The 20,265-nt window shown below is 41.2% G+C and overlaps 1 protein-coding gene across 5 annotated transcripts in view; it reads left to right on the forward strand.

Annotated features, from left to right (window-relative positions):
- The window catches only part of mgat1b (alpha-1,3-mannosyl-glycoprotein 2-beta-N-acetylglucosaminyltransferase b), a 43,587-nt gene that overhangs the window by 8,336 nt on the left and 14,986 nt on the right, over positions 1–20,265 (forward strand). Inside the window, exon 1 of one of the 5 annotated variants that reach the window (XM_015015224.1) lies at positions 2,952–3,454. The exons of 2 other annotated variants lie outside the window; for them this stretch is intronic. The gene's annotated coding sequence lies outside the window, so the exon portion shown is untranslated. 2 more of the 5 variants (XM_015015226.1, XM_015015225.1) reach the window with 2 other exon arrangements.

The following is a 20,265-nucleotide window of genomic DNA, read 5'->3' on the forward strand; positions in this document are numbered from 1 at the left end:
GAAGACCAGGACACACTGGAGGGACTATGTTTTTCTGCTGGACTGGGGAACGCCTTGCGGTTCCCCTGGAGGAGCTGGGAAGAGGGAAGTCTGGGCTTCTGCTTAGACTGCTGCCTGAGACTAGATCCCGGATAAGTGGAAGATGATGGCTGGATTTAATGAGGGAACCCAGTCTCTATCATTGTTGACAGACTATTTTCATCAACAGTTTTTTTCTTCCTACTAACAGCAAATACTGATTTTTACTGTAAATGCAAATATTTTCTGAAGCTCTGCTGACTTCAATTCAATTGATTCAGTTGCTGCGTCGTGGACAGGGTTGATCAGATCTCTGGGATTTTTTTCAGTCAACTTACTAAGAGGTATTTGTTCTTCCTTGTGTGGGAAGCAGCAAGCCCATTTACTACATAAATTTGTATTTGTATATGGTTTCAGTATCTACCGAATACAACATATTTCACTGTCTTATTTTTGTATGATTTCAGGGTTTTAGCAGAGCTGTAACTGAGGCTTTTGTCAGACACTGCTCAGAGGGTTTGGTCAACTGGAGCTGTGCTCTTCAGTCTGCAATCTCTGACAAAGAGGTAAGAAACTCTTTACATCAGACGTTTTTCTCTGTCTTTATTTTGCCTCAGTTTTATGATTTCAACTGGATGTTTCATAATAACTTCAAACCCAATTTTCCAAATTTAAAAGATTTTTGACATGCAGCTCATTTGTCATTGACTAAGACCATGAAAAGGAACATTATTATTTCTTTCAGGTTTCAAGAGTGATTCTGCGAGTGACCAAAGACCATTTCTCTGTTCTCATCCTTTCTGGTTGAACTTTTAGTCTCATTTTCATTTTGTCAGTGCTCTCTCAGGCATCATGAGGCTTTTTTTTTACAGCCCACTGAAGTTGCTCAAGTAGTACAACTAATCCAAGACGGAACATCAATGCAAGCGGTGGTGAGAAGATTTGCTGCGTCTCTCAACACAGTGTCCAGAGCATGGATTAGATGCCAGGAGACAGGCCAATACACCAAGAGAGGTGGAGAGATTCCATTGGAGGGCTTCCAGCTGCGGACCGCTACCTTGTCCTTTGTGCAACGAGGAACAGGAGGTCCACTGCCAGGGCCCTACAAAATGATGTGCATGTTTTTACTCAAACTGTCAGAAACAGACTCTGTGATGGTGGTATATAGGGCCTGTGCTTACAGTCCAACACCGTGCAAGACGAATGGTGTTTGCTAGTGTTAAATTCAGAGGATTTATACTTAAAAAAATGTCTGCTCATTTGGTTTTCCTCTGAATCAGCCCAAGTTCATGAAGTTGTCGCTTGTATCAACAGTACCATAGACAATGATTTCTATTCAACGTACAATTATAGTTTATTTAACAATCAAATTCCTACAGTTCACACAATTCATCATAAAAGCCACAAACCAGAAACAAGAACATATTTACCTTACACACTGATAATTAGACCATTACAAAATACAGGGAAGGATCTCACAGATGCACCATTCCCCAGAGACCTCATCTCTGATAATCCTGGAGCGATCTGAACTAAAGGTTTGGTTCCTAAACTTTTAAAGGAAGGGCGTGTTTTCCTTCTCTGCTGTATTCAAATTAGGGGTCTGTCCTTGGCTAAGTTCATTTAAATCTAGTTGACCATGTTCCAGTAAAAGCCTGTTTTTTTAAGATCAAAGAAGCGTTATTTTCTTTTGTGATGTTTTTTTTATGACCCTGTCCTGAGAGGAAGCTCTACTCTGGCGACAGGACCAGATTGTTTTTACAACACCAGCTGTTAAAACTTATCCAGATCAGCCAAAGGTTAAACACACAAAGAGTTTCAACCCCCTTCAGATGCTTGATCAGATCACAGAGAGACTAGTTGTGTTTTAAATTATCGAGAACTACCAACTAAATTATTTTAATTAAACTTATTGCATTATGTTTTAATAGAACTATCCTACAAATGAGATTATGCCGATTAGACCATGGAGGCAATTTGGAACCAAATTTTCTTATTTTAAAACGCTTTTAATTTTATTTAATATTTTGAACATATGATCAAGTTTAAAAACTAGCATATTTTAAATTTATTTTCCAATACTAGTGAGCAACAAAATTGGCAGATTCGCCATTGGCACCCTGCTCTTCACAGATGAAAGCAGGTTCACACTGCGCACATGTGACAGTCTGCAGTCACCATGGAGAACATTATGCTGCCTGCGACATCCTCCAGCATGACCGGTTTGGTGGTGGGTCAGTCATGGTGTGGGGAGGCATTTCTTTGGATGGTTGCACAGCTCTCTGTGTGTTGGTCAGAGGTGCCATGACTGCCATAAGGTACCAGGTGACATCCTCAGACCCATTGTGAGACCATATGCTGATGCAATGGGCCCTGGATTTGTTCTTATGCATGACAGTGCTAGGCCTCATGTAGCTGAAGTGTGTCAGCAATTCCTGTAAGATGAGGGCATTGATGTTATGAACTGGTCTTCCTGTTCCCCAGACCTGAATCCAATTGAGCACATCTGGGACATCATGTTTCGGTCCATCCACCAACGCCACCTTACACCACAGACTGTCCAGGACCTAACTGATGCTCTAATCCAGATCTGGGAAGAGATCCGCCAGAACATCTGCCGTCTTATCAGGAGCGTGCCCAGGCATTGTCGGGAGGTTATAGAGACACATGGAGGCCACATACACTACTGAGCCTCATTTAGACTTGTCTCGAGGACTATTCAGTAATGGTGAATCATGTTATTTTCCACTTTTATATAGAGTATGAATCCAGATCTCCCTGGTGTAATAATTTATGATTTACATTGATATTTTATGTTCACAATCAATTCCACTGTTGATAAAGTTTTTCCATTGAGAATGTTCCGAGTTCTAGGATGTGTTATGTCACTGTTTAACTTTGTGAGGATTTTTTTTTTTCTTTTTTTACAGGATTCATCCATTCGGAACTACTCGGTTGAATTCGGTATTAACCGGTCATCAATCCGGAAGTGTAGTTTCGGCTAGTAAGAACTGGAAGATGCTGTCACCATACATCAGCGACAGGCGCCTGTGAAAGAGCATTAGGATAGAAAAGCAAAGGAACCGGTGCAAAAGGCAACGGGAAACATTTTCTTTAATATATCTAAATTGTTGCATTGCGTTCTTTTTGGATTTAAAACAGTATCAGTGGATCGTCAGTCCCTGAGCAGACACTTTAGCAGCAACAGTTCTGGGAAGAGGAACCAGGAACCCTGAGCAATAATGGTGTTGGGCTGTGAAGGTGCGAGTGACCTGAAAGCTTCCGTGACAACGTACAGATATATGGTGTGATTGGAAGGCAGACGTTGGGAAGGGGCGGCTCGACTCATTGTTAGCTCGCTAAACAGCTAGCTTCTTGGTGCTTCAGCTGGATGAGCCTTAGGTCGAGCTCCAGAATCCCCTCTAACAAGCCAGATGTAAGTGGGATTAGTTTGCTGCATTCATGTCTTCAGCTTGAACAGGTTTGGAATGGAAGAAAATTCTGCTTCTCTGTTCAGTGCTACTTATCAAGCTCACAGCAGATGAGGTTTGACGATCCTGACATACCTCCTGAAAAGAGTGCTGCAGTCAATGTGTGTTTGACTGAACCATGTGATAATCCTAGTTCTCTTTCAAATTAGTGCCTCAGAGGAGCTATATTTGAGGCTAACATAGCAAACGGATGCGCTGCTCAGAGTAAAGGTACATAAATGGAGCAGGGAAAATGAGCAACGTCGGCCGTCAGTACTAATCACCCAGGACTGTTAGCGACTAGCTGGAACTCAGCTGTGAGATCCAACGGGTCAGATCCACGTTGTTGTCTGGAGGGAGGAGCGGACTGGAGAACAACAGTGTCAGCTGGTACAGTTTGAGTGAGGAGTAATGATCCTACCCCGTTCACGGTTGTCTTCTGTTTTGTGCGGAGCTTTATTAGCATCAGAAGAGAGCTGTCCTACAGACTTCAGGTATGCTAGCTATTATTTCGTAGCCGTAAACTTGACGTCTTCGTTCGCTTAGCGCTTTTATTAGACGCATTAGTTCCTGCTCACCTTAAGAGGCTTTGACGTGGTTTTGCCTTCAAATTGCTCAGATGCTCGTTGCTAAACAAAGTTGTTCTTTGCTACATGTGGTTTTAGACTGATTTTCACCCAACGATTCAATTTGGCAATTTGTGTTAATAAATTAGATATGGATGGGTCAAAGCAACATGCAGTCAACTGTAATGTATGGAGAGATGTAAGAGAAATCTACTCTCTGGTCCGTCAGTTTTTATAGACGCTTTTTGTTACATTAGATATAAATTATTTACTCGATTATTTCTCCGTGAAAAAGTAGAGAAGAGCAACTTTCACCAGACTGTTTAAGCATAAGTTTCTCTTTGCATGTCCGGATACATATATTTCTGTTACAACAAAAATGTAAAAAAAAAAAAAGGACTGGTTAATCATGTAATTCATGTGAATTTGGGGGAAATTGTCATGTTTAACAGATCAAACTCTGAATTGTTAAATGTTTCTACAGAAAATAAGTTGTGGTTGTAAAGAAGTGACAATGATACTGTTGGATGATGGTTTACTAGAGCACAGATAATTTAATTGGTCCCATCACAGAAGCAAGACACAGAGAGATGTCATATTCTGATTACAGTGATTATTCTTGTTGAACGTCTGTCTGTCCAAGATTATTGCTGTCCTATATTTGTCAGCAGTAATAGGTTTAGGTGTTTCTAATGCTGAGAGGCTTTCTGTGATAGTCAGTCTAACCCGTTCCTCCACTCACTTAAATCTATCTTACATCATTTTAGGTAAAAACAGATTTGAGTCAGGACTGTTCTACATGCTTTGTTTTGATTCTTCCTGCTGGAGGTGTGCTACAAAAGGAAAAATCAGTTTTAAGAAAAATTGTGCCATTGCTCGTCAACATTATCACATAAAAAAAGCCTTTGGTTTGTACGTCTGGGATGTTATGTAAAGTTAGAAAGCCTATTGTGCCATGTCTTAAAGTTATTTTAGCCAAATATTTTCAGTGATAATTTAAGGGTGGGGCTTGATTTAATAATCTACTGGTCAGTGTTCAGTGTTGCATAGAATCTGTTCTTATAAACTGTTATTTAAAGCTCAACTTTCTAATTTTGGGGGGGGGGGGGGGGGGGCTATGTGCTATGTTAATAGCACATAGCAGGGAGCTATTTGTTGAAATAACAGAATTGTAAAACTACTTTCAAAAAGGAAAATTCTTTGTGGTATTAGTTAGCTGGTTGTAAAACTTGGAGAAGTACAAACAAAATTGAAAGAATGTTAAGGGTGACCTCCAAGTAAACCAAGTGTGCTATCATGTCAAAAAATGTGCAACAAGAAATGAAAGCCATAACGGTGGAAACAGGAGCAACAATGTTTGTGATTGATCAGCTAAAGAAGGAAAAACANGGGAAAACCCTGTAATTTCTGTGTCTGTTTAATTTCTATTATGAAGGTTAGTAAAAAACCGTAACAGTAAATAATGTAGCATTTCAAGAACAAACAGTACAGTTCTGGGTTTTTTACTAAAACATGCCTGACTCCACGTTTTACAGCATGAAGAAAAAAACACAGAGAACTCAGTGGATAGCAGCAGTTTGCAATAGTGCTGTAGCGTTTCCACTTCTGTTCTAATTTAACGCCAAAGCAAAGAAACTGTGCATTCTGGACTTTTCTATTCCTAACCTAAACCTTTAAACTAAAATTAAGAACAACCTGTACATTTCTCATGGCTTTGGGAATTTAAACATTACAAAGTGCAACTAGCTATAACTGTCATGAAGAGGAATCTAACAAAGAACCAAAATTCAGACAATAACTTGGGAGGATCAAGGTGGCAATGAATTGGTGGAAAACATTATGAAAATATACAGTAAACAAGAAAGAAAAGAGTGATGAGAGACATGGATACCAGGTGGATACAATCAACAGAATGCTGAACAAGTACCAGGTAACTAAGGAAAAGCTGAATAATGGGCACAAGAGAAACTGATATGCACATGTTCTAACTGAGCAAAAGCTAATAGTCCTTAGCTAATTAAACCAAATTTAACAGAAAAAGACACAAATTAGAACAAAGAAACTGAAAACAAAGGAATAAACTAATATAGAGAAATCATAACAACAATAACACAAATTAAAATACAAACACAAGTGAAAACAAAATCCAAATAGTATTGGCACATGACAACTGCTATACAATATACAATGTTTAGTTAAAAAAAACTTGGAATTGATATAAATTATTACATGCAAATTGTTTCTTGGCAAATAGTATATTGATATTGACTACAAATTAAAAGCTGAGACATGTTTGTTTCTAAATTATTAATATTTTCAAACTGTTTGTTTCATTAGGGAAGAAACTTCAATCTTAAAAGTGTTCTCATTCCTGAGCTGTATGCAGCTAAATGTCTTAAATATAAATTAACAAAAAGTGTGTAAAGTTTTTTCATCACAAAATCCCCCACTCTTCAAAATAAGAGGCCAACATCACTAACCAGATCGATAATTGTTTTGATAGAGAAGTATTTCTAGATGACAAAAAATATCACTAGTAGGTGTGATAGAGTAAGAAAGAAACAATAGTTATACATGTAGTTATACATGTAGCTTATTCCGAAAAGAGTAAGTTCAAAATAATAATGTAAAAGTGTTAGGATTTGAGTTTTCTGTGTTTATTGTGTTTATTCTGCTCCCTAATTGTTTCCCAGGTGTGTCTAGTTCCCCTGATTACTCCCTGTGTATTTAAGTCCACCTGTTGTCTCTGTCTCTTGTCAGATCCTTGTTGTTTGTAAGTTGTCGTTGTCGCATGTCAGTTGTTGCACACAATTGTACTGAGAAGTCTTGTGTCGACTTAGCTCTCTTTTTCAGTCTTTAGTTTTCAGTTGCTACCGGTATTTAGCTGCTGCTAAGTTTTCTGCCGTGCTTGCCTGAACTGGACTGTCTGAGCTGTTCTTAATTAAATCTTCATCATCACCATCTTCACCTGTGTTCATTCTCACCACCACAAACCACATCATGACAGAAATTCAATTTGTGAGATAGTTCATTCTGTGAAAAACAGAAGTCCAATGAAATTCCCAATCAAATCAAATTGATTTATATATATGTTTAAGACCAACTGCTGTTGGCCAAAGTGCTGCACACAAAAACAACAAACAACAGTAATTCCAACATAAAGGGAAATGCAAACACAGTATAAGAGACATAGAAGCATAAAAAGACCCAACAAATGAGTACACTGTAATACTCATTGACTACACTGTAATAAGTGTACTCAAATGTAATTTAAGAAGTGACTTCTTAAAACCCAAACATTTGCTCTTTATTTAGGTGCAGCAGTTCTCTGAAACAGTGATTATTCACAAGAAAGCTACATCTTCAAGCATTTAAGAGTTTATTTTTTATGTGTTTTTTAAACTGCTATTGTTACTCTTGTTCTTAAACAATCAAGTACTATTTTATCATTTTCTGGACAGTGAGATGTTTTGTTTGTTCTATAATAAAATGTGCAGTGTTCCCGATGCATTTACATGTACAGAAGTACAACTATTGGTGCTTTTCTAAACACACTATTAACACTTTCAAATCTGCATAATAAAATGGGAGATGAAAAATAATTAACAAGCATGCAGAATTTAAAACAAAAAGATGAAAACATTTTGAGCAGATTTGGTGGTGTGACATGTAACAATCGGAAATTGACATATAATATGGTGGCATATTAGATAATATCAGGTGACCAATCCAGTTCCAAAAAACCTGACTCCTCAGAGAAAGTACAATCCACAGCTTCAGACGACCTTCTGCTGCTTTCTTGGGCTCAAATGATTCACTTCTACCTGGAAGTAGCAGCACACAGCGTAAAGCAAAGCTGATAGATGTGTCCATACCTGCTTTAGGATCCCAGCAGCCATCTCATGACCACAGTCGAATATGACATGAAATTCCTTTCCCCTTTTCATCTCCTTTAAAAGAGGCTTGGCGTCCTTTGTCTCTGCAGGCAGCTGGCGGATTTTTAAACGGATGTTGTACCGGGATGGTGCCTTTATTAGCTCTTGCAACCGAATAAGACCTGAAAGACAAGCACAGAAGCAGATCACTTTCAATATAATTAATCACAGCTATTTCATCAAGCAAATTTATTGGAAATTTTAAATCGTAGTCCCTCCTGTTGTCCTCGGGTCATTTTGACCCGAGGACAACAGGAGGGTTAAATTTGGTAAATTACTTTACTGATGTAACAATTGCTCTTTTGTTTTGCACCATTTAGTGTATTGAAATTACAGACATTTCTAATGATACATCCAGAAAAACGACTTCCCCTGTCTCTGCCTCTCTCATCCCTCATTTCATGGCTCAGGTTATCCTGAGCTGGTCTCTGGAGTTATGCTGCTAAAGGCTTAGGCTGCTAGAGGACAAAATTATCACTTTTCCTCACTTTCTTCTTCTACTACTCTCCAACTTGTCCTTAGTTGGATTCTTCCTCTTGAGGCATGTCCACATTTTTCACACACATCCTGAAATGTTTTCGAATAAGTCGCCTTTCTCTTTTTGGAGATATGTAAAGTGTTTCAGGGGTGAAGTCATCAGCATTTGTCTGATCCATTGCTTGATACTTGGTTCTGTTTTCTTCCAGAAAAGTGCAATCAGTGTTTTAACTTGTAGTGGGTACATATCAATCAGTAACTGTTCATATTTGGTAAACAAAGTATGATGCCAAGTGGGATGCAGACACAGTATGAGAAAACCTAGATGTGGTACAATGTGCTTTGAGGCAAAATGCTGTTTTATCACTTTCCAAAACTTTTTAATTTCTCTGCATTCCCAGATGCAAGGAAATGGTGCCCCTCTTTCTTCTGAACATTTTGTACATATGTCTGGTATGTTGGGATTATGCTGAATACAGTAATATGTAATAGGATATAAAGTATTTAAGTTGACTGTTGTAACCTAGACTTCCGTTAACATAAGATCATTGATTTGTCTCCCATGAGAGAAATGTCATTATATTTGGGCCAGCAATGAATTTCTACAAAAAATTTAATATCTGGGTTTATTTGAGTCCAGCGCTGCACAGTGGTGCAGTTCGTAGCACTATTGTCCGTGCAGCAAGAAGGTCATGAGGTCTTTCTGCATGGAGTTTGCATGTTCTCCCTTAGCATGCACGGGTTCTCTCTAGGTTATCTGGCTTCCTCTCATAGTCCAACAACATGACTGTCAGGTAAACTGGTCTTTCTAAATTTTCCTTAGGTGTGAGTGTGTGTGTGTGTGTGTGTGTGTGTGTGTGTGTGTGTGCATGGTTGTTTGTCCTGTCTATCGTCTAAGTTGCCTTGCGATGGACTGGTGACCTAACTAGGGTGACGCTGTCTCCGCTGGCTGACCGCTGAAAATAGGCACCAGCACCCCTTAAAATCTCAATAGAATAAGGGTGTAATAAAATGGATGGATGGATGGATGGATTTGAGTCCATCAGGTTCTCCAATGCTGAGTATCCCTGCAAACATCAATGGAGAGTTGACCTCACCTGCTGCACACTTACAACCTGCCCAAAATAGTGAGGAACAAAGCATATAATGGAGATACTAACCGGTTAGTGCGCGACTCGTCAGTAAATAAGCAAATTTTAAATATGTCTAATTTCCTTTTACTCAGCTCAATAGTGCAAGCAAGTATCTAGCACAAAATACAAGTAACGGGTGTACCCAAACGTCCAACAGAATGTGGGTGAAGCCATCAAGAACAGGATATGTTTAAGCATGACTCTTATCTCCATCTGCTGATTTGTTTTCTTTTATGGACAGGGGATGAGTTTCTCTTCGAATAAAGCCTATAAAAGGCAGGGATCAATTCTTCTCAATTTACTGAACAGTTTCCTTTCACTTTTGATAAAGAATTTACACAATATGATTTAACTGTACAGATACTTATCACAATACTGTCCAAGCTACTGAATACCAGCAAAATATCTCCATGGCTCCATTTAAGGAGCCATGGAACACAACTCAGTCAGTTTCAATAGACAAAATATTTTCTCAGATGCTGATCAATTTTGTAATCAACTTGAATATAAGACAAACATAAATTATAAACAAATTTACTAGAGGTATGCTGATCGATCAGCCACCAATCATAATTGAACGATTTCCATGAAAAAGTGTATGATTGGTGATTGGCAATCACTGTTTCTTGTTGCCGATCACCAAAACCGATCATATTTATCTCACTTCTCAGCCTGCGTGTGCAGCTTATCTCCTCTTTCCTTCACATGGCGTAGGCATGCGTCCACAAATCCTGTCGTGTGGAACTATAACCATAGACATATATAAAGAATAGACGCCTCATGAACCGCTCTTCTCTATTGTCGCTGACGAGATTTAGGGCGGCCATCTTAGAGCGGTCGACTGCTTATATGTTTGACAGGCGCAATGAAGTATCAGCGCATTTAATCAATCATAACTCACTAAATATTAGGCAGATTTTCATGTTTGTTTGTTTTTTGCTGTAAACCTTATTCAAACAGCTATCATAGCTACATTTACAAGGATGTTATTTTAAAAAGTATTTTTGAATTGGATTGATACATGGTTCAGCATATTTAAATATTCTTAGCGGGGAAAACAGAATAGATTCGGAATAGAATATTTTGATACTGATCTATGATGAGCATTTTACAAAGTACACAACCAGTCATATATTTTAAATATATTATTTAGTAATAATACATATTTAAAAAATAAACAAACAAAATTATGCAATTATAGAGAAACAAAGATGATTAAATAATGATTAATACTGAATATGTATTAAACTACACATTTGTATGCACATGAGTATATACATAATGTCTACATAAAAATTCATGTTTTCCAGCCAAGGAGTTGTAGCTTAAATTCCATAGAAAATTCATGCGGGTCATTTTGGACCCACTCATGGAAGAATGGGGTAGTGATATAAAACATGCTATTTCTTAAAATGTATAAAAGGTAAATTAAAAATTTGAATTGCATATCAGTAACATGTTTCTTAAGGAATACCTGGAATATGAAGTGATTAAAACTTTTCATTACAAAGATATTGCAAAAAGATGACCTCACCAGGTCAAAAAGGACCCACTTACTAAGCATCAGAGGGTTAAAACATAAACAAGCATGGCGGGCCACCAGGCTTATAATACACAGATTTTCATAACTGTTGCTACTTGTTTCACTTTGCTTGAGGTTAGTGATATTAATGACACTGTAATAACACTTAATGGCATCTTCATAACTAGTGCTACTTGTTCCACTTGATTTAAGAGGGATTATTAATAATGGTTATGAAATCATTTGACAGAGTAATAAAGCTTAATGAAATCTTCATTGTTGGTCCTACTTGTTCTGCTTTATTTCAGGTAGGGGGAAATATTAATTATTGTTTTGTTAAAGCTTTTGACAGTGTAATAATGACATTATTATGACTGCTTTTATGACAATGATTCTTGGTTAATGTCAAGTTGTCATAACAAAGACATTTTGAATAATGCCAACTTTGTATTAAAAATGCCATTATTTACCGAATGACACTTAATGACAACAGTCATAAATATTCATGAAGACTTGCTCACATTCATGGCAGGTGTTATGTCATGTTTGACAGTGTCATGTCGGTCTTACTCACACCTCATAAAATAAAGTGTTACCAAATATGATTACTTTGATACTTTGAAATGCAAGTGTTAATGAGAAACTTCAATAAAACAGTTTCTAAGGAAACCCAGCAGATTATATTGTGTCATAGACTTAACAGCAATCTCTCATACTGAGCATGCATAGAGCAACAGTGTCTCTAGTAGTTCTGAAAACCTAAGTCATCATCAGGATGCAGATCCTGGAAAAGGCAGCAAAATTCTGAGTTATATGCTTCACCATGTTGATACTTTAAGGCAGTGGTTCCCAAACTTTTTCTCCTGGGGCCCCCAGCGGTTTCCAAACATTTTCTGGGCCCCCCAAATGGATTACAAATAGCTGCCTGGTTGAACGACGTGTGCGTGCGTGTGTGTGTGGTGCGTGCGTGCGTGTAGTGGTTATAAAACTATTTTAGATAACTAAAAGGGAAAACAAGATCTAGTGATCGGCGATCGATTATTTTGGTCTTTCAAGTTCAGCGCTACAGATCGATACAGTAAAACAAGTAGCCTAAGTTTAATAAAGTTTAAAATGTATTTTTTTTAATGTTACTTTTCCGGTTATGTTTGTTTAAATTCTTGAAAAGTTCAACCTTTTTAGATTTAAATTTTGAGAGTTTAATTGTTCAAGTCTCGCTCGATTGGTTTTGTCTGATCGGATGTAGGGGAACACGACGCTTCTGCTCCTCCATTACAACAATGGAGATGAGAGTAATAACATCGTGTCCATGTTTTCATTATTCCCCTTTACAGTGTTAAGAAAATAAATTTAAAATAAGCTAGTTTTAAAACTTAACATGTCTTGATTCAAATGGCCTAAATTGTGGTTTTAAATCAGAAACTTATTCTGGCCTATTGACCTTTATTTTATCTGTAGTTACAGCAGATGGTTTGCTAGGATTGTTTGAACTGCCTTTTGTCTGTGTGGAAAACGATACAGGAGAAGTTCCAGCTTTTCACACTCATTTGTGAAAGGCCGTAAACACGGCAGGGGTTTTAGGCTTCAGATAGAGGGTCAGAGAAGGTCCTGGTTGGAGGAGCAAAGATACGCCTTGTTTGAATAAATTAAAGAAAAGAAGATAAAACTTTCTACACAGAAGTAACAAATCAGATTTGCTCTTGCAACTCTCCAAAGATGTCTTTGCACGTCTTTGCTTTTCTTCTTCTTTCTATTTATGTCAGGTAAATGAATGTATGTCTCCGTTGTTCTGCAGTTTCTGGTGTAAGTTTATGCATTGTCTTATATTGGATTAAACTCTGTAATTCTGTGACGTCCTTGTGGCTACACGTGGCCCGCCGAGAGGACCTGGGATCCAGAGGAAGAGAGAGCCAAACTTTTTCCAAAGTTAATTAATTTTGATATTTTCTTCCTTAACAACAGGTAAAGCAACTTACATATAAGGTGTGACTTTAAAGCTATTTCGTATGTTTGTTGAATGAACAGGGAGCGTTGTAGTAGCTGTGATAATTATAGTTTTTTTTTTAAGAGCTACTTGTTGGGAAGACTTATGGGACCAGGCTGGCAGCAATCGCCTCAGAGTGTCGGATCAGAACACCTATTAGCTTTATGTGGTATGTGGATGCGTAACAAAGCAGGAAGAGTCCCGTTCAATTTTCACTCTTTATATCTTTCACAGAATGTACATGAAGCAGGTATACATGGAAGTGTGTGTGGTTCTCTCAAACAGAAACATAACAGCATGAATAATAACAAAAAACTTACAGGTTTATAAACGCACACAGTCTTTCGGCTGCTTTTTTGCTGACTTTTTTTCTTCTCTGGGGGGTTACCGAGCTGCACACCTGTGATGCGTTCAGGGTGCATAGGAAATCTCCTACACAACCATACCCTTTTCTACAGCCGCTCCCAAATTTGGTGTGCAAATCTGACATTGATGGAATATGTCCTACACTTTAGTAGAATCCTGTGATAGAGCAGGCAACTTGATGAGATGTGCCACTGGACAAGTATAAGTCCGGTCCTTTACCTGGACGGTTGCAGCTCTGACGCAACCATCAACTCCAGGTAGGATGGTTTTTACTGTTCCTAGTTGCCAAAGTGCCCTCGGGGTTTGCAGATCCACAATGAGAACAACGGATCCAACAGTAATGTTCTCCTTATCTGTATGCCATTTCTGCCGTGTTTGGAGGGTTGGTATAAAGTGCTTCCAGAACTGGTCAGCCAGGACTTGTGTGTGTCTCCACCTCTTGCGACTAAGCATTTCTGATTCTGGGTAGAGCACTTGTGGCAGAGAGCAATCCAGCCGCCCCATTAACAAGGAGTAGGGCGTGATGGGATCTGGGTCTGCAATGTCCGAAGAGACATAACCCAACGGCCTGGAGTTAAGGATACTTTCCACCTCAACTAAGACAGTCCTCAACACTTCCTCTGACACGGTCTGAGTTCCCAATGTGGTACGCATGGCTGTTTTCACAGACCGCACCTCTCTTTCCCAAGAACCTCCAAAGTGTGGAGCACTGGGGGGATTGAAGCAGAATCGGATCTGTTCAGCTGCCAGTTGTTGTTGAAGATTTGACTCCATGGCACTGAATGCTTCTTGTAGTTCTTTATTTGCACCTCGAAAGTTGGTACCTTGGTCTGAAAAGAGTTCAAATGGCTTTCCTCTACGGGCAATAAACCGTCTGAGAGACATCAAGAAGGAGTCGACATCCATGTTCATCAACAGATCCAGGTAAACTGCTCGAGTTGTAAGGCATTTGAAAAGGATGCCCCACCTCTTCTCCACTCTTCTTCACCTCTTCTGCTCCAGGATGGAGAAGCTGACTGTCATAATGCTGGATTAGAAGCTTTGTCACCAGATGTGAGGGATCCAGAAGTACAGGATGTAGTGTTTCAGGACTCAATCCTTTGCATCTGCGGAGTCGACCTCCAACTCTAATCAGGTCAGTGGCCTCGTCATACTCAGGCGCGAGAGTAATTAGTCGGCTGCTGGATGGGATCGGCTTCTCTGACTTAAGTAGAGCAAATTCTCTTGGAAAGCTCTCCATTTGAGAATATCTCAACAGAGCCAGCTCTGCCCTTTCAAAGGCATCAGCATCAGGGTGATGGGTGTCATTGGCCGCCCCGTGAAGTGAGTGAGCAGTGGCGTTCAGGAGTTCCTCATAAGTGTTGAATGTCAAGAACTGGTGGACTAACTGATCCTGTCAGCAGGCCACAGAACATTGGCTTTCGTAGCTCCTCCACTTCTTCTTTAGTTTCTCCCACTGGAGCTTTTGGCCAAAGGCTGGACGACAACTGAAGAAATGCTGGCCCTCTGCTCCAGCGATTCTCACCAGCAAGCTGAACCAAGGTTTTCCCCCTTGTAATGTCATCTGTGGGGTTACTTCCTGAGTCGATGTATCGCCATGATACTGGAGCAGAGAGTTCTTGTATCTCTGCGACTCGGGTTCCCACAAACACTTTATACCGGCAAGAATCGGAATGGAGCCAATTTAGAACTGTGGTCGAGTCTGTCCAGTACACTGTATCCTGGATGTCAAGGGTAAGTTCCCTTTTTAGAACAGATGCCAACTGTGCACCTGTCAGGGTGCCACACAACTCTAGCCTAGGGACTGAGAGTTGTTTCTTGGGTGCAACCCGTGACCGCGCCGCCAAGAAGGAAACTTGAACTTGTCCTTCACCTTGGTCGGTACGCAGATATGCCACAGAGCCATAGGCGCGCTCTGAGGCATCACAGAACACATGAAGGCTTCGGCTACTCTTACTGCAATCCAAGTTTGGGTCAGTGTAACATCTCGGCAGTGTTATCTTGGGAAGATGGTCCAGTTCACCTTTCCATGAATGCCAGGCATGGAGCAGGTTCTCAGGTAAGTGAGGATCATCCCATCCTCTTTTTTTGTCCCAGAGGTGTTGCACAATAACCTTGGCTCTTGTTGTGTATGGGATAAGAAACCCTAGAGGATCATACTGCTGGGCAAGTAGCCGATAAATGTTACGCATCGTTGGCTCTGTACTGCAGCTCTGGTGATGCTTGTACCGCAGTGAATCAGTCTTACAGTGCCATACAAGTCCTAGAGTGTGTTCCTGAGGGTCGGCTGATCCTTGGGAGAACCACAGAACACTGCTTTCAGACTGGGACTCAACCGGTAGGTGGCTAATGACGGTAGGGACATTACTAGCCCATTGTCGTAGTTCAAATCCACCTTCTATAAGGAGCGACTGCAGGCGATCAACCAACCTTTTGGCTTGGACCTCTGAAGGGAGGCTCTGCAAACAGTTGTCGACATAGAAATTACGTTCCACGGACAAACGAGCGTCCTCTCCCAGTTCAGTATGCTTCTGGACATGGGACTGAAGTGCAAATGTAGCGCAACACGGGCTGCATGTCGTCCCGAAGGGAAGCACCTGCCATTTGTAGATGGTTGGTTCATCATCCACCTTCAAGTCTCGCCACAGAAAACAGAGGAAAGGTTTGTCTTCATCTAGCAGACGAACCTGATGGAACATCCCCTTTACGTCACTGCTAATGGCGACTGGATGTTCTCTGAACCTGAGAAGGACTCCCAACAGGCTAGCTCCCAGTGTGGGCCCTGGCAGAAGATAATCATTTAGGCTCTGACCCTTGTATGTGAAAGAGCAGTTGAACACTATCCTGTCTTTTCCGTTGTGGTGCACCATATGATGTGGAATAAACCACAAACATTTGTTTGGTGCAGCCTCTTCCGGAGTCTTAGCTGTGACATAGCCAGCCTGGAGTAGCTTGTGGATCTCCCTCGAGTAGGTGGCTGCCCTTTGTGGTTCTCTGGCAAGCCGCTTTTCCATGCTACGAAGCTGAGCCATAACTGCCTCTGGTGTAGAATGTAGAGGGGGAAGATTTTCTTTCCACAGTAAGGGGGTGGCATAGCGGTCTACGCCATCAATGTTTACTCTGATTGTCTTCTCCTCGAGTCTTCGGATAGCTTCAGCATCTTGTCGGGACCTGGTAATGAGCCGCTCATTCCGGAAAGGTAAGATGTCCATTTTCCATAGTTTCTCGACATTGCTGAAGAGCTCAGCTTCTGGTGCAGAAGTGGAGGTGAAAAGACACTGCTGTGGGTTTAGACGGTGACGTAGGAGTCTTGATGGACCCTGCAGAGTCCATCCAAGTCGGGTGTGTACAGCTGCAGGCCCACCTGGAGGACCCAAACGTACAGGCTCCACTGGAGTGAGAAGGTGTGGATTATCCGATCCAATCAGCAGAAGGGGCTGTACTTCCTTGATGTCTGGCAGTGGCAGGTCCTTGAGGTGACGGTATTTCTCCTGCAAGGCTCGGATTGGGTAACTATGGCGTGCAAGGCCAAGTTCCTTTGCAGTGAAGGCTCGGTGGATCTGGAAGGACTTGCCAGGATTCGAAGCTGGGGAAATGGAGAATGATACAGTGGAACCATGGATCGTGCAGATGTCTTGACGGACAGTGCGGAGTGCAAGGTCTTCAGATTCCACATGTAGCCCCAAGCGCTCAGCTGCTTCACTTAATAGTATGGTACGCTCCGAACCATCGTCCAATACAGCATAAGTCTCGATCATTGTTGTACTGCTCTTAATAACAACAGGACTCAGCTTGAGTAACACTTGACTGCTATTGGTTGGTCGATCTACATAGAGTGTCTCAGAGATGGAACTCACCAAGCAGGTGCTTTCCTCAGGCGCACTGGGTGATGCAGGTAGTGCAACATCTTGTGTGCTGTTGACGTCATGAAGGACCTCAAGGTGCCGCCGTCCACATGGCTTACACTTAGCTGCTTGATGATCACGGGCACATCTCCAGCACCTCTTATTAGCCTTGATCCATTCTGTCTTCTGCTCCTTAGACAAGAGCTTAAAGTTGTTGCACTGATTCAGGTAATGCTGCACTGTGTTACAGAATGGGCAGTACTTCTTTGGTTTTCCTTGTGCTGTGATTGGCATATCTTTCTCCATCTTCCACTTCGGCTCACTCCCATGGAGAATAGTTGTTGTCTTCTGAAACTTATACTCAGAGCGTCTCTCCTTCCGTTGAACCTGCTTCTCCCTGTCTGGGTGGTCACAGTACTGATCTCCAATTATCTGGACACGCACCTCATACTCGAGCCATTCAGCCAGATCAAGTAATGAGGGTATAGGGGTGTTGATGGGATTGACAAATCTCTGAAAATTTGCCCTTAGGTCATAAGGCAGCTTAGCTAAGAGGCGGGACACATGTGAACCGCATTTTAACTCTGTCCAACCCTGTTCTCCCAACTGATGCAACATACCCACTAGTGCACGGACTTGGAGTGCGAAGGACTTGAAAGCTCTGATGTCACCACTCCTGATGTTGGGTGCATCCATCAGTTTGGTGATTCTTTTTAAGGCCAGATGTTGAGGTTGACCGTACATCTCTGTAAGAGCTCTCATGGTGTCAGTAAACGGAAATGGACTATGAATGTAGGAATCAGCAATGAGCAGTGCCTCTTCACACTTAAGGTGATCTGTCAATATCTGAAACTTGAAGTGCTCAGGAGCATCAAATGGTAATATATTCTCTAAAGCTAACTTTAATCTTGTAAACTCCCGGGGATCCTCGTGCACAAAATCGGGGATTGTCGGTTGAGGTCCACGTTAAGTTTCAGTATATCCGCTCCTGTTGAAAGGGAGTGGTGTCTGAGGACCTTCGTTTGGCTGAAGATGATCAGGTGGATGCCGTGGATGATCATTTGGGTATTTGCTCCACTGTCTGTACTGATGACCTGGATCTGGATGTGTATCAGAAAGACAATGGCGATTGTCAGGGCAGCTTCTGGGACCAGGGGCAAAATATCTGACGTCTTGTCTGACATCTTGTCTATAATATGGCTCATCATGATAGAAAGCTCCTAACTTTGACAGTCCAGGAGGGGCATCAGCCTGTCTGTAGCTCCTGTCACTGCGAAAACAGATGTCATCAGCCTTTCTTTGCGCAGTATAATGCTGTGACTGGAAATAACCCCGTGGTGTTGAATCTTGGGGTGGAGGGGACCTCCTACCCTGACCTGCTGAGAGGAGGAAATCTTGAGATTCAGGGGACAATTCAACTGAAGATGATGGTGACTGTGTCCTGCGTTACCTGTCAACGCTTGCTCCCTTTAAACTGTGTGTGAGCTCCTCAATCAGATCATGATGGTTAACTGGTGGACATTGACACTCATCCCTAATTGGCACCTGTGGATTACTTTCAAGCTGATGTGGGTCCTTGTGACCTTTGGCTGACATCAGTTTACTAGTGGGTACAAGTGGGTCTGACGTCCCATCCTCACAAAGTCCAGATTGTGATGAAGCATGCTGCGGGGCTAGTACGGGAGAGCTAGCGATCAGTTCTGTCAGGCGTTTCACATCTAGCCGCAGTTGATCATGTTCCTCTTACATATTATGAATGTATTGGAAAATCTCAGGATGAGTAGATGGTCTGACCTGCTGTTCTTGAGGGAGGTGGTTTTTAGCGTGGTAGTCCACCTCATAGTCCTGGAGGTACGACGGCAGCTGGCTGCGTCGGTGGGGACGATCAGACTCTTCATGTGGATCCTTCCTTTCCATTCCGACAATATATTGCTGAAGCAGTCACTCAGACTCCAGCTCGAAGGACCAAATGTTGGAAAGACTTCTGGGACCAGGCTGGCAGCAATCGCCTCAGAGTGTCCGATCAGAACACCTATTAGCTTTATGTGGTATGTGGATGCGGAACAGAGCAGGAAGAGTCCCGTTCAATTTTCACTCTTTATATCTTTTACAGAATGTATATGAAGCAGGTATATGTAGGGAAGTGCTTGAATGTGTCGGCGCATGTCAGTGTTGGATTTGCTCTTTGTGTTGTGGAGCTTTGTGGAGTATGTCCTCTGAAGGACACCGTACTTGGCATTCGTTAGTGTGCGCTGGTAATACAACGGCCAGTTTCTGCTCTGCATTCTAAAGGTAGGCAATACTGACCGCCAGCTCCTCAATGTAACAAAATGTTACTTTTAATGTTCAGCTAGTTAGTTTTGTATCATTGTTAGTTTTGTATCATTTTGTCTTCTTTTTTTATATATATATTCTGCATCTGTAAATCAAAAGAAAAAAAATAACTGCGTTAATGAAAGTTGACAAGCAGTTTCTGCTCTGCATTCTAAAGGGCGAAGCCGCATCGCTGTCAGGTGGTCCGAATAAACGGTCACAACCACGATCCCAAACCGCAGTGTGTGTCAGAGTCTTGTTTCCTTCCGACGAAAACCTTAAAGAGTACACAACGCAGAGTCCACGGAACAACGAGGACTCGACTCTCACAGCCAAGGGTTACATCTTCTAACCCGGATCGTGGTGCTTCAAGATCACCGAGGCAACAACGCCAGCAGCCCCGTTACTCAACGGTTTCGTCCTGGTAGTTTGCAATCTGAGTTAACGTGTGAAGCTAAAGCTGCAACTTATTTTAGTGTCACTTTTATTGTAAAAAAAAAAAAAAGAGGTTCGTGAACTACATTTTGTTTGAAATATTTATTATATTGTGATTATATCCTTTTGTGTATGTAATCAGAATTTTGGGATGCGTGAAGATAACTTATTTATTTACCTTTGATTCTTCATAGCAACAAA

This window comes from Poecilia latipinna, unplaced genomic scaffold, assembly GCF_001443285.1.
Source record: "Poecilia latipinna isolate Pla-1442-1.1 unplaced genomic scaffold, P_latipinna-1.0 Scaffold1893, whole genome shotgun sequence".
Lineage (NCBI taxonomy): Eukaryota > Metazoa > Chordata > Actinopteri > Cyprinodontiformes > Poeciliidae > Poecilia > Poecilia latipinna.